Raw genomic sequence first — 13,171 nt, forward strand, 5'->3', positions numbered from 1 at the left:
TTTGAAGAGGGCAAAGCTACGGCTTCAAGGGAAACGGAAGTAGGCCATCTTAGACAAGGGTAAGGGTGGTTGCCTCAAAACAAAACCATAGAGAAAAGACGCCCGACATTTTGGACCGCGTAACTATCAGTTTTTACAAAAATAACCTAAACTTTTTTAAAAATAAAGGAAAATAATAAAATCGCGCCACGGAGCTAAGGAAAAGAGCAGACTCGTGGGAGCAAAGTAGAGCTAGCCCCACGATGTCGAAGAAGGAATGGCAAATGGCGCTGGAAAACCTAGATAAAAAAGTTTCGGAAGGGAATAAAGAGCTTAAAGATATGATGCAAGAGATGGCGAAAAACTTGAAAGACTTTAAAGAGGCACTTAAATCGGAGATGGCAGAACTAGCAAAGAATATGGATCAGGTTCAAAAAGAAATGCAAGTTACACAGCAGAGAGTTAACGCAGTAGAAAAGGCGGCTGATACCTTGGCAGATGTGCAGAGAATGGAGATGAGAGGCGTGAAGGGAAGAATGGCCGTAGCTGAATGTAAACAAATGGAGAGACAAGTGAGATTTCGTGGAATCCCGGAAGTTTTGGAAAAAACAGCCCAAGAGCAGATTACAGACATTTTGGCGGCATACCTGGGAAAAGAAGAAGAGGAGATTGCAGCGCTTCTGGACGTGGCATACAGAATTAACTCAAAATTTGCAGCTCAAAGGAAGTTACCAAGAGATATGATTGTGCAATTTACAACTAGAAAGACAAGAGAGTCAATTGTGAGTAAACAATTTCAGGACCCATTAGAGGTTGATGGGAAAGTGGTGAGAATCATGAAAGAACTGCCCAGATCGGTGTTGTTGGAGAGGAAGAAGTATAGAGAGCTGGTCCAGATGTTAAAAGACATGAAAATCAGATACAGATGGGAAATACCTGAAGGACTGGCTTTCGAATTTGGTGGTGTAAGGAAAATCATCAGATCTGGCCAGGAGATGGAAAGGTTTATCAGGGACAATGAAAAAGACTTACCAAAAGGAGCTAAAATTTGATCATGGAGTGTAAAATCATATCTTGGAATGTAAATGGACTAAATTCACCTTTTAAACGTAAGACTATTTTCCACTGGCTTTTAAAACAAAAATGTAATATAGTGTGTTTGCAAGAGACACATATCAAAAAACAGGATGTGAAATATTTGAAACTTGCAAAACTTGGAAATGAATTTGTAGCAGCTTCCAAAAAGAAAAAGAGAGGAGTTGTATTATATATAAAGGAGGAGCTACAGCCAAAACTGGTTCTAAGTGATACAGAAGCTAGATATATTGCAGTGGAAATAACTTGGAATTCTAAGAAGATTTTGGTGATTGGAATCTATGCGCCCAATGGGGCAAACGAAAATTTCTTCAAGGACTTACAGGAACAATTAGATGAATTGACTTATGATCAAACAATTTTGGCAGGCGACTTCAATCGAGTTACAAATTTGGAAGAAGATAAGAAATCTAAAAGTGCAAAGAAAAAGAGAGGACTTTTGCCAAAATCATGTTTTGCGATTAAGGAACAAGAAAGTCTGGAAGATGTGTGGAGGAGACAAAATCCGAAAAATAGACAATATACATTTTACTCTGCAAGACATTTTACACTATCAAGAATTGACATGATCTGGGCCTCCAAAGAACTGGTGGTATGGACTAGAGATGTGGAAATAATGCCTAAGGTAGGCTCAGATCACAATCCAGTTATGTGGAGATTTGGGAAAAAGAAAAAGAAAAGAGAATGGAGGATAAATGAAGACTTGCTGCAAACGGAAGATAATATGGCGTTGTGACGAAAGGAGACCAAATTTTTTATACAGTGCAATTTGAATAAGGATGTCCAACTAACAAGGTATGGGACACATATAAAGCCGTTATTAGAGGAACGCTAATGGATCTGAATGCAAGAGCTAGGAGGACTAGGGAAGAAAAGAGACTTGAAATTATGGAAAAAATTAAAGCCAAAGAGATACAACTTAAAAAAAGACCAGGAAAAAAGAAAATATTTCAGGATATGAAAATCCTGCAGGAACAATTGATGGCAATGAATAATAGAGAATTGGAGTGGAATTTTAAAAAAATGAAACAGAAGTCGTTTGAAGGTGCAAATAAGCCTGGGAAATATTTAGCGTGGCAATTAAAAAAAAAGGGAGAAGAAAATCATAACTAAGATTCGAGAGGAAGATAAAACATTGACAGATCAATCAGCCATTAGTAGAGCCTTTTTTAAATTTTATGCAAAGCTGTACCAAAAGAAAGAGGTGAACAGAGATTCAATAGCGGAATATTTGGAGAAAGTGAAGCTTCCACTAATTTCAGAGGAATGGAAAGAGAAGTTAAACAGGGAAGTGACAGAGGAAGAAATAAAAGAAGCTATACAATCAACAAAATTAGGGAAAGCACCGGGACCAGAGGGAATAACAGCAGTTTTATAGAATGATGGCCAATGAGCTGACACCATTTCTAAGTGAGGTAATGAATGGAATATTACAAGGCCAAAAGATTCCTGATTCATGGAATGAAGCTAATATATCGTTGATCCCGAAAGATGGACAGGATTTGACCAATGTTAAGAATTATCGGCCAATTTCGTTGCTGAATAATGACTATAAAATATTTGCGAAAATTATGGCGGAAAGATTAAAGGGATGGATGTCGGAATTTATTGCAGAAGAACAAGCTGGATTCCTACCCAATAGACAAATTAAGGACAATTTAAGGACAGTGATAAACGCTATTGAATATTACGATAAGCACTGTGATAGGGAAGTTGGTTTCTTTTTTGTAGACGCGGAAAAAGTATTTGACAATTTGAACTAGGATTTTATGTTTGCCACTATGGAAAAGCTGCAAATGGGAGAAAAGTTCATACAAGCAGTTAAAGGAATTTACAAAGACCAGTGTGCAGCGATTGTAATTAATGATGATTTGACTAAAAAATTGAAAATAGGGAAAGGTACAAGACAAGGTTGCCCATTGTCTCCATTGTTGTTCATTTTGATTTTGGAAATTTTGCTGATTCAAATTCGAGAGGACGACACAATTCGTGGCATAAAAATAAAGGAATTTTCCTACAAAGTCAGGGCATTTACGGATGATGTAATGTTGATAGTGGAAGACCCAATAGACAATATGCCAAAAATAATGGATAAAATAAAGGAATTTGGTGATTTGGCAGGATTTGGCAGGATTTTATGTGAACAAAAAGAAGTCGAAGATATTGTGTAAGAACATGACGAAGCAAAAACAGCAAGAATTAATGGATATAACGGACTGTGAGGTAACTAATAAAGTGAAATATTTAGGAATTGAGTTGATTGCAAAAAATATAATTTATTTAAAAATAATTATGAGAAACTGTGGCAACAAATAGAAAGAGATTTGATAAAATGGAATAAATTAAATTTGTCATGGTTGGGAAGAATAGCAGCAGTGAAGATGAATGTGCTACCACGCGTGATGTTTTTGCTGCAAACTATTCCAATTATCCGAGACTTCAAACAATTTGACAAATGGCAAAGAAAAATTTCAGACTTTGTGTGGGCACGCAGGAAACCCCGCGTGAAAATGAAAGTATTACAAGATTCGAAAGAAAGAGGGGGGCTGCAACTGCCAAACATAAGATTATATTATGAAGCAATTTGTCTGACATGGTTAAAAGATTGGATAACGTTAAAAAACCGTAAACTGCTGACTCTGGAGGGACATAAAAAGTTGTTTGGATGGCATGCCTATTTGTGGTATGATAAAGTTAAAGCGGACTCCATGTTTTTGCATCACTATATCAGAAGAAGCCTTTTCACAATCTGGAAGAAATATAAGAATTACATGGAAAATGGTATCCCTTCATGGGTGGTACCATATGAAGTAATAGATCCGAGAACTGTTTATAATGAACAACAATGTTTAACTTATAAAGAGATAATGTCGATAGAACATAGAATACCAAAAATAAAGACACAAGAAGAGTTATCTCCTCACTATGGATGGTTTCAATATAGGCAAATTAGGGATCTTTACAACTCGGACTGTCTAAAGGGAGGAATAAGACTAAAAAACTCGGAGTTAGAAGAAGTGATTTTACAAGAAGGCAAAAAGACATTTCGAAAATATACAAAATACTTTTAAAATGGTATACGGAAGACAAGACAGTCAAAGTCCAGATGGTGAAATGGGCAATAAACTTTCATAAAGAAATAAAAATGGAATCATGGGAATACTTATGGAAAAATACCTTGAAGATTTCAACTTGTACCAACATTAAAGAGAATGTATACAAAATGATGTATAGGTGGTATTTAACGCCTAAGAAGATTGCGCATGGAAATGCAAATATGTCAGATAAATGCTGGAAATGTAAAAAGCATGAAGGATCATTTTATCATATGTGGTGGACTTGTGAGGTAGCTAAGCAATACTGGGGAGATATAATAGAAATAATTAATGAGGTTTTGCAAACCCAAATAAATAAGAACCCAGAGTTGTTGCTACTGAACTTGGGAATGGAAGAAGTTCCAAGGCAGCACAGAACACTGTTATTTTACATGACTACAGGAAGCAAGACTTTTGTATGCGCAAAAATGGTAAGTGCAAGAAATACCAACTATAGAAGATTGGATTTACAAATTGCTGTATATGGCTGAGAGGACAAAATGGCTGAGGACAAAATGACAAGGAGAATACATTGCAGACTGGGAGAAATTGAAACAATATTTAGAAAAAAATGGTATGTGAAAGGAGGATTGTGGCAGTTTGAGAATTATTAATATGTGACTTTATAAAGGGGAGAGAGAAGTAACTTTACCATTAATGGGGAAACTTAGTTATTAATTAATCTAAGCTAACATTAGTAATAAGGAGATTGTATTAAAAAAATAGATAGTTTAAACAGTGAAATGTAGATTGATATATTAGAAAATTGGAGATATAGAAGAATTTGAACATGCTTAGAATAAGTGATATTACATATATAGGATTTAGAAAAATTATGGTTAAGAGTAATTTGAGTAATAAGAGGGGTTTGGGGTTGGAAAGCTGCTGGAAGTCAGTAAGGAGGGGGGAAAGGGGGGCTGATATAATTTAGATAAGATGGGGAATTTGTGTATTGAATAATATTGAATGTTCTCACCAATAAAATTTAAAAAAAAAAAAACTTGAGGGAAGCTGACAAGTGTCCAACCTGTGTCAGGCGTCACTTGTAGCTTGGCGATGAGTTTTTTCATAAAATATATCCTGCCTTTTCATTTAAAGATCACCAAGGCAGCTAACAGCATTCATGAAACCACAGCACAAATGAAAACAAATTTAATTAAACACAAGAAAAAGCTAAACAAATGCAGTAAGATTGATCAGAATAATTCTAACAATGATGAGAACACCATTATAAATTAAAACAGTCAAAGCACCCCCAAAGACTCCAGAATCAAACTGCCTTAGGTTGGTGTGTATACATTAGTTGGGAAGGAGCAAAACAGACTTTCTTTTCCACAATCTTGATGCCATCATAGAGAAAAGGCACTCTTCACACACTACTTCCCCTCTTAAACAGGAAGCAAAGAGCTTTTGTGTGTGGCTAGAATGCCATTGACTAATACCAAGAAAAACTGACTGTTTCCCCAAATATAGTTGCTACGAATACATTCCGTACAATCTGATGGCTAATACTAACTAGAGAGACCACATAGCATTCATCATTTTCCTTTTAAAGTGAGTGAAGATCACACAAGAACATTCCTCGATTCAGTTAGCAATGTAAGATCTTGGAGAGCCAAGCATGTCTGTCTCACAACATTTGTGAATTTCAGGGGCTATTACTCATAAGTTCCATAGAGCTTTTGCTACAAGAGAACTGATAGTCACAAGTACCAGCATGGCACAGTGCATAAAATGTTAGACTAGTAACTGGGAGACCCAGTGGAGACTGGGGGAGGCACACGTACACACACAGGATTTCTGAGAGGAAAAAAAGGAGGAGACAACAAGGGAAGCTGCTTTGGGTCTCCACTGAGGAGAAAGGTAGGGCATAAGTGAAGTAAATAAATAAAACTAAATAACTGAACAACCTACAAGGCCAACCTACAACCTACAAGGCCAAATTAAGACTGGGTGGCAGCCCTTCATAATACAATACTTTCCCCTGCTTGTCATCATAAAGAGACCAGCCTCAACCTGGATCCACGAATCCATACCTGCACTTTTTCTGCCTTGCAACAAGTACCTTAAAGCTATGTTCAAGAAATATCTGAAACAAACTTAAACAACAACAAAAAAGATTATGCCAAGACTTGGAAAGGAAAACATATAAACATTAGAGAAAAATGTACAGCAGAATCAGTGAAGGGAAGGGCTAGGTGTAATACAAAATAAGTTAAGGATACAAAGTTTGCATGCCCTTATTTATTTAGTGCGGAGTACTCATAGTTCTGATTAAGGGAAACCAGTCACAAGAAAAAAGAAGCCTATGTACACAATCCTTTGTTTTCAAAGATACAGCTTGCATATTTCCAACCTGTTCTTTATAAGAATGAGGGCATGAAACTTGTACTCTTACAAAAGCAAACCTAGTAACTGTCACATGCTTTTACGATAATCATGCATACAAGGAAAATGACTGGCATTAAGGATTTGATTATTTATGCCGATATAATCTATATAATCAATATAATGTATAATGTTGAAAGGGAATTAAGTTTGTCCAGTCTAAAGTAATTTGACTGTTTAATTATGAGAACAGCACAATCAATCCAAAATATCCCCAAACTTACTTTCTTTTCTATTACTGTTCATTTGACCCAGTGTTCTTGAACAGCCTCTAAGAGTTTATGTTTAGGCAATGGGAAACTATCCACATTATCATGCTTTCCTCATGGCCAATTTCTGGCGATTCTGATTCCATTCTGCTACACTCAATCTCCAGCTTTCCACACAAGAGGGCGATTCTGATTCCATTCTGCTTCTCTCGATCTCCAGTTTTCCACACAAGGAAAGGAGGCGTGAGATGCAGAACCGACCTTTCCCTGGCTTTCCCCAGAGTTTTTCAATGTATACATACAGTGGCCTTTTTTCTGAAGCCACTGTTGAATGCCGCTGCTGCATCCTGTGTGTGTGTGTGTAAGTCCAAGTCCCTAACTGCATCTCTTCCCTCCTTTTCCTTTCCGTGGGTGCTGATTGGTTGGCCACCTGGTGGAAACCACTCCCTCCTCGGCTGTGCACGCACTTTCATTTATTTTTGTTTCCTGTAGCAAGGGATGGTTTGTACCACTGCGCTCAGAAAGGGCTGCTGCAAATCGATCCCTCCCCAGCAATGCACACACATCACCAGCCCTCACAAAAGGTGCCTTCACACAAACATCTCAAGAAAGCAGACACCAAATCGCTTTGAGGTCGTGCAGTGCAGGGAGGAGCCAAACAGATTCAGTGCCAATCAACATGAGTGCACAGCAGTGCCAGCTTTAAAGTGTGCCGTGCAGAATTACTCTATGATAAGGTTTATGCAATTGCTTTAGAATGTTTCCGTATTTCTACAATGGCAGCCAAAAATTTAGCAACCCTAACAGCACAATCCTAAACAGAGTTACTCCAGTCTAAGCCCATTGGTTTCAAGCCCATTGGTTTCAATGGGCTTAGACTGGAGTAACTGTTCTTAGGATTGCACTGTAAATATCCCCAAAGAGAGTAATCTTGAAAACAGAACACAATGGAGGCACTACTAGATGTGTTCCAAAATACAGGAAGCTACTACTTCACTAAAAATTTGGATTTTTTTCTTCAAGATGTACCATGACGTATGTTCAACCTGCAGACTGCTAACAGCTACTTTGAGAAGCATACTATCGTTAATCACACCATTATTTCTGCCTAAAATCAACACCACATTATTTGCTGTGTGTCTATTAAAAGAGACAAGAGAGAACCAAAGTTAAGATCAAGTAAACAGACTACTTAAATAAAGCTTTCTGCTTCACTCCACTTTACTCCAATTGTAATAGACAATTATTTTATTGTAATCAGAGTTGAAAAGCTGTGTGGTAGTATCTTCCTTTCCCTATCCTACAAGGAACTTCACTTCAGTAGGACTACACCAAGAAACAAGGAGGCAAAATATAGCCATACATATCGATCTGATTTGTGGCCTGAATTGACAAGTGCGCTGAACTCAGTCTATGTAGCAGGGTTTTTCATTCTTTCTCTTTCCCATATTTTATGACAGGCTTATGAGACTTGTGAAAGATCAGAAGCATCCTTTAATGTGGCTGTTCCTCATGTAAGTTTAAAATTGCCATCCACAAGAATAGCGAGTAGTACAGTATATTCACACAATATATATCTAACCTTTCATCTGTAAACAGTAACACAAAGCATGTTTAAAGTAACAAAATTCTACTTTTGACACATTTCTGCATTGCCAACAAGATATCTAAATACAGTTTGTTCTCACTTGTTTATCTGTTTAACAATTTATGCTAACCTGTTAACACATTCCAAGCCAAAAATACAGCAGCAACAATGAAAGCCTGAGATAGCTTGTAGCTCCACAAAGTCCTACATTTTTAAAAGGTATCAAAACTTGATTTAAAAACATACAAAACTTTACAGTTTTCTTTCCCCCAAATGGACATAAGTAAGTCTTCCTTGTGAAGAATTCCATACTGTCAGTGCTGCCACAGAAAATACTGTTTTGTATCACACTGACTGCCAATCTAACCCTAAGCAGGGTGCCATACAGAGTTCTTAATGACATATGGTCTTGCTTTGTTTCCTTCTAATTTTTAGCATTCCTCAGCAGAAAACTTAGCACAGTGAACAACATCACCTACAAAAAAAAAGATAAATTAAAAAAGCAGCTTATGATGATCACCAATATAAGTAATCATCTAGCAAGATTTTTAAAAACCAAAGTTAATTCATAAACAAGGAGAGAGAACAGAAAGAAAAAGAAAACCAACCTAAGCAAATGTGATTGGACACATACGCAAAAAAATTAAATGCCTGGGTGAATGGGGATATTTTAACCAGATACCTAAGGAAGCTAAGTGCCAAGCAGATATTTGAGGGGAAGAAATTCTGTTTCTTTTCTGTCAGGTCTCATGACAGAAAAGACATTATCTCTAATAAACAGCTATATCACCTCTGACGGCAAATGTAAAGTAGAGAGTCAGTTGAAGACATGAACTGATCAGGAAGTCCTCATATGAGCAAGAAGTTCTTTAAGAACACAAGTCAGCCATTGATGGGCAGCCAGTCCCCATCAGCAATCTCACTTCGTTGTTTTTAGATTAACTCCTGAAACTTCAAAGACAGTCCCATATAGAATCCATTGCAGTAATGCAGTCTGGTATCAATAAATTCAACAAAAGCTGGAACAATTGTGGCCAGATCCTGCTTATCCAGGAAGAGGTGCAGCTGTTATACTGAATGAAGTTGGGTAAAGCCAGTGTGCTGCAGAGGAGAGCTCATCTTCTTTCTACAAGCATAGATCTAATACAGTAACCTCAAGTTGTAAATTTGCTTGTTCATGTAAAGTGCAACTTCAACACAGGCCAACTCTTCCATTCTTGGTTAGCAGTATTGCTATCAACAGCACTTTACTGACTGAGCTTCAGTTTATTAACTCTCATCCACTTGCATATTCAAGACATCTGCTGTTTCATTTGTCTCAGCTGAAAAGGAGAAGAGCCAAGCATCCTCTCACTGAATGGATAATTTGCAGATATTAAACAGAAGGGAGGGAAGAAGGAAACTTACAGGACCCCATAGCACAAATACTAGAGGTCCAAGCAGAAGCCCCCCAATTCTATCATCAGCTACCCAAGACAGAACCACTAGAGTACAGTGCCATTGATTCTCATCCCAGTCAACCAAATCAAAAGGATAATACTATTTTTAGGCATATTCATCAGGCCTATGGTGGTTGAGATGAGCACCTTCCTCAATCACCCTCCCCTCCTCAATCAGCCTCCCACCAGGGGGGATATGATCCCCCTGGTCTGCTGAACATCAACAGTTTGCCACCTGCCCCCAGGGGTTTCATGTACATAGCAAGGCTGTGCAATAAGAATGCTGCGATATTTTTATTGAATGTGTTTTAATTATTGTGCTACTGTTTTGTTCCTTTTTTGTGATTTCAGGAAGAGCAGAATATAAGTCCAATAAAATAAAAATACCACTTTCCATATGGGAAAAAAAATAAGAACCAAGTCAGACTGGTTAAGAAGCCAGACTTGTGCAAGATACACAGCAAACTGTTAGAAAACGGAGCAGAAACATGCCTTCCCTCCATGATTCCTGTTTTAGAACATGCTGTTTCTTTAACATATGGAATATGAAAGAACTGGAATAAATAGCAAACAGGAAAGTTTCTACTCCCATGAACATGTTTCAACTCTGACCTGGTGTGACCATTTCTAGTGGTGAGAACGTCATTCGGATTCCATGCTCAAATTGCCTCTTGGCTGTGATTATCAGTCTGGGTGCCAATTGTAAAAAGAGTTTGTTCGGGTCTCTAACTCACTGCACCAGCATGTATGTGGTTCATGAGCATAATGACAGCTATAGCAGCACTATGCAAAGAACTAACCAAAATTCTATGATGTTATTCTGGCATTATAGACAAAGCTGCTGCAGACATCATGATCAATGATACACTTCTGAACACAAATTTCAAGTGCCAGTCCATCTTCCTGCCTAGTAAGTGCATTTAGGATTTAGAGATTGAAGGACATTTTGCACAATTGCCACCAAGCACATATATAGGAGGAAACCCTATCCAGTCATGCCTCTCCAGTAACAGTACTTATTGCATTTACACTTTATATTAACCTATAGTTAACAGAATTTTTAATCTTAAAAACCATAATCCAGATATATTAGAGTTACGCTTCTACTGAAAGCAAATGGAGCCAAGCCTACCCAACTTTAGCAGGATTGGGTCCATTTTGGCAATGCAGCCCTAAGATTTTCAGGTGGCTTTTCATAGGTCATTAGAAAATCAAGAGCCCTCATGGCAAACTCATCACACAGCTTAATGAAACTGAAGTTATGGGAGAAACACATCCTCCTATAAATTCAATCAAGAACAATGGGGATTACACCTACCTGCATACCTTTAGGATTAGTGTCCCTATCCTAAATACACTTGCTTGCAAGTAAATCCTATCAATTTAGAAAGGCCTTATTACCAAACATGTCTGAGATTAAACCTAAAATTACATGGTAAGTATCATTAAGGAAGGATTTCAGAGTTAAATCTTTATGCTGCAGTTTTAGGTATTGTTAATACTGTTTTAAATTGCATCTTTTTTCTCTTTCAATGCTGTTGATTGCCTTGACAGATGAAAGTGCAGCTGTTTAATAACTAAATAATTCAAACAAGCATCATCCCACTGAATATTACATATTAGTGATAGCATCATATTATGCTCCCTTCCACCCACAAAATATTTATAAGCCTAAACTTGGGCAACCATTATGGCAGATTTAGTACTGCTTACTCAGTAAGTCTTTCTAGTGTTGAGGAAGAAAGGTGGAATACTAATGTGCTGTGTACACATTAAAAAATTTAAGGATCTAAAAAAATTAAGGCTTATTTTTAAAATAAACACCACTTTTTCTCCAGAAGCCACAGAAATTGATGGGTTTGCCTACATTAAAAAGGTGTCATCTACTCAAGCACCTGCTATTCACTTTGTTCATTTGGTGGGAAAAAAACAGTCAGCAGATCTTTCTTAAGTAACTAGGATGCATAAAGAAAATATCAGTTGCTGCAACGTTTTGTCTCAGAACTTTAATCGCTTTCTTTAAAAGTATAGGTAAATGGCAGTGGTGATGTGTAAAGCCAGAGTCTATTAAAATGGCCTGATACTGATATTTTTCAAATGATGTAACAGTATTACAGACTATATTACAATACGAGAAATGAACAAAGGTTATTAATTTGGGCTATGTACCTGCTGTCCACCACCACAACCCATTTTACACTGAGTTGGAAGAGAGGCCCCTATACAAGCCCTGGTGTCAGAAAGCAGAAGCAGTGCCGCGAAAGCAGAATGCGGCATGACACAATTTTTGCCAACAGCTCTCATACAAGGTATATAAAAATAAACCTGCTGCCAATCCCTACTGTCAGACTCCCCATCCTTTCAGTGACAGAGGACAGGAGCATCAGGAATTCAGACAGGCTTGAAGAACTCATCCATTCCCCCTCCCTCTAATAAAACCAGCCAGGCAGAAACATCCTTAAATAGACATACCATTTCATACTATGTGGAGTGTGTGGATAGAAAGGACTAACAAAGAATACTTCAGCACATGCCGTAAGTCATGGTACTCATGTTTCATTCCAAGTGCTAGTGTTTTAAGCTTGCGGGCCACTATTTTATCTATTAGAAAATTAGTACAAATTACAAATTGTGGCACATGCTTGGTGCAGAACAAGTATTACCCCATCAACATGCCTTGGTATAAGCTTTATTGTAGGGATATGCTGCTTTCATAGTTTACAATGCAGTCTTAAGCAGATTCAAACCCTTCTAAAGCCATTGATTTAGTGGATTTAGAAGGGGGTAACTCTTCTTAGGATTACACTACTAGCATACTATACAAGCTCCACTCTATCACTTGTAATAAGGGAGCAGCATGCTCACAACTGCCAGTAAACAACCTCTGACTTCCCCTCCACACCCAGATAGCTTCTATCTGCATTCTTCATCTACCACACCTCATTTTCCCTTTACATTTTTACCAGTGACCAGCCTCTCTTTACTATAAGCAACAGTAAAACTTCATGAGTATTCTTCAGAAAAGACAGCATCACTTTCAGGATACTAACATTTTAAGAAACAACTCATGAAACAAAAAAAAGACAGCCATTCCTGTGCTTCTCTCCTTAATTGTGGCTTAAGAGAACAGAATCTTGTACAGATGCAGGAGGAAAAAGAAATCAGATCCACCTGCCATTAGATATTGCATTATAGCCATCGTTCTCTTTCCATCCATAATCATTCACCTCCTAGATTTTTCTGTTTGAACTGGAAACTCCAGAAAGAGAACGATTATGATAGTGTAAATGCACAATGATGTGTGGATCCTTACAAAAACACCTCCCCCTACCCCCCCCCCCACATTTTCTAACAAGAACCCAGAAAAGTGTAGGCTGT

General features: G+C 37.6%; 1 protein-coding gene across 8 annotated transcripts in view; it reads right to left on the reverse strand.

Annotated features, from left to right (window-relative positions):
• MICAL2 (microtubule associated monooxygenase, calponin and LIM domain containing 2) overlaps positions 1-13,171 on the reverse strand; it is a 247,655-nt gene that overhangs the window by 233,777 nt on the left and 707 nt on the right. The window lies entirely within an intron of this gene.

This window comes from Eublepharis macularius, chromosome 2 (assembly GCF_028583425.1).
Source record: "Eublepharis macularius isolate TG4126 chromosome 2, MPM_Emac_v1.0, whole genome shotgun sequence".
In the NCBI taxonomy this organism is placed as follows: domain Eukaryota; kingdom Metazoa; phylum Chordata; class Lepidosauria; order Squamata; family Eublepharidae; genus Eublepharis; species Eublepharis macularius.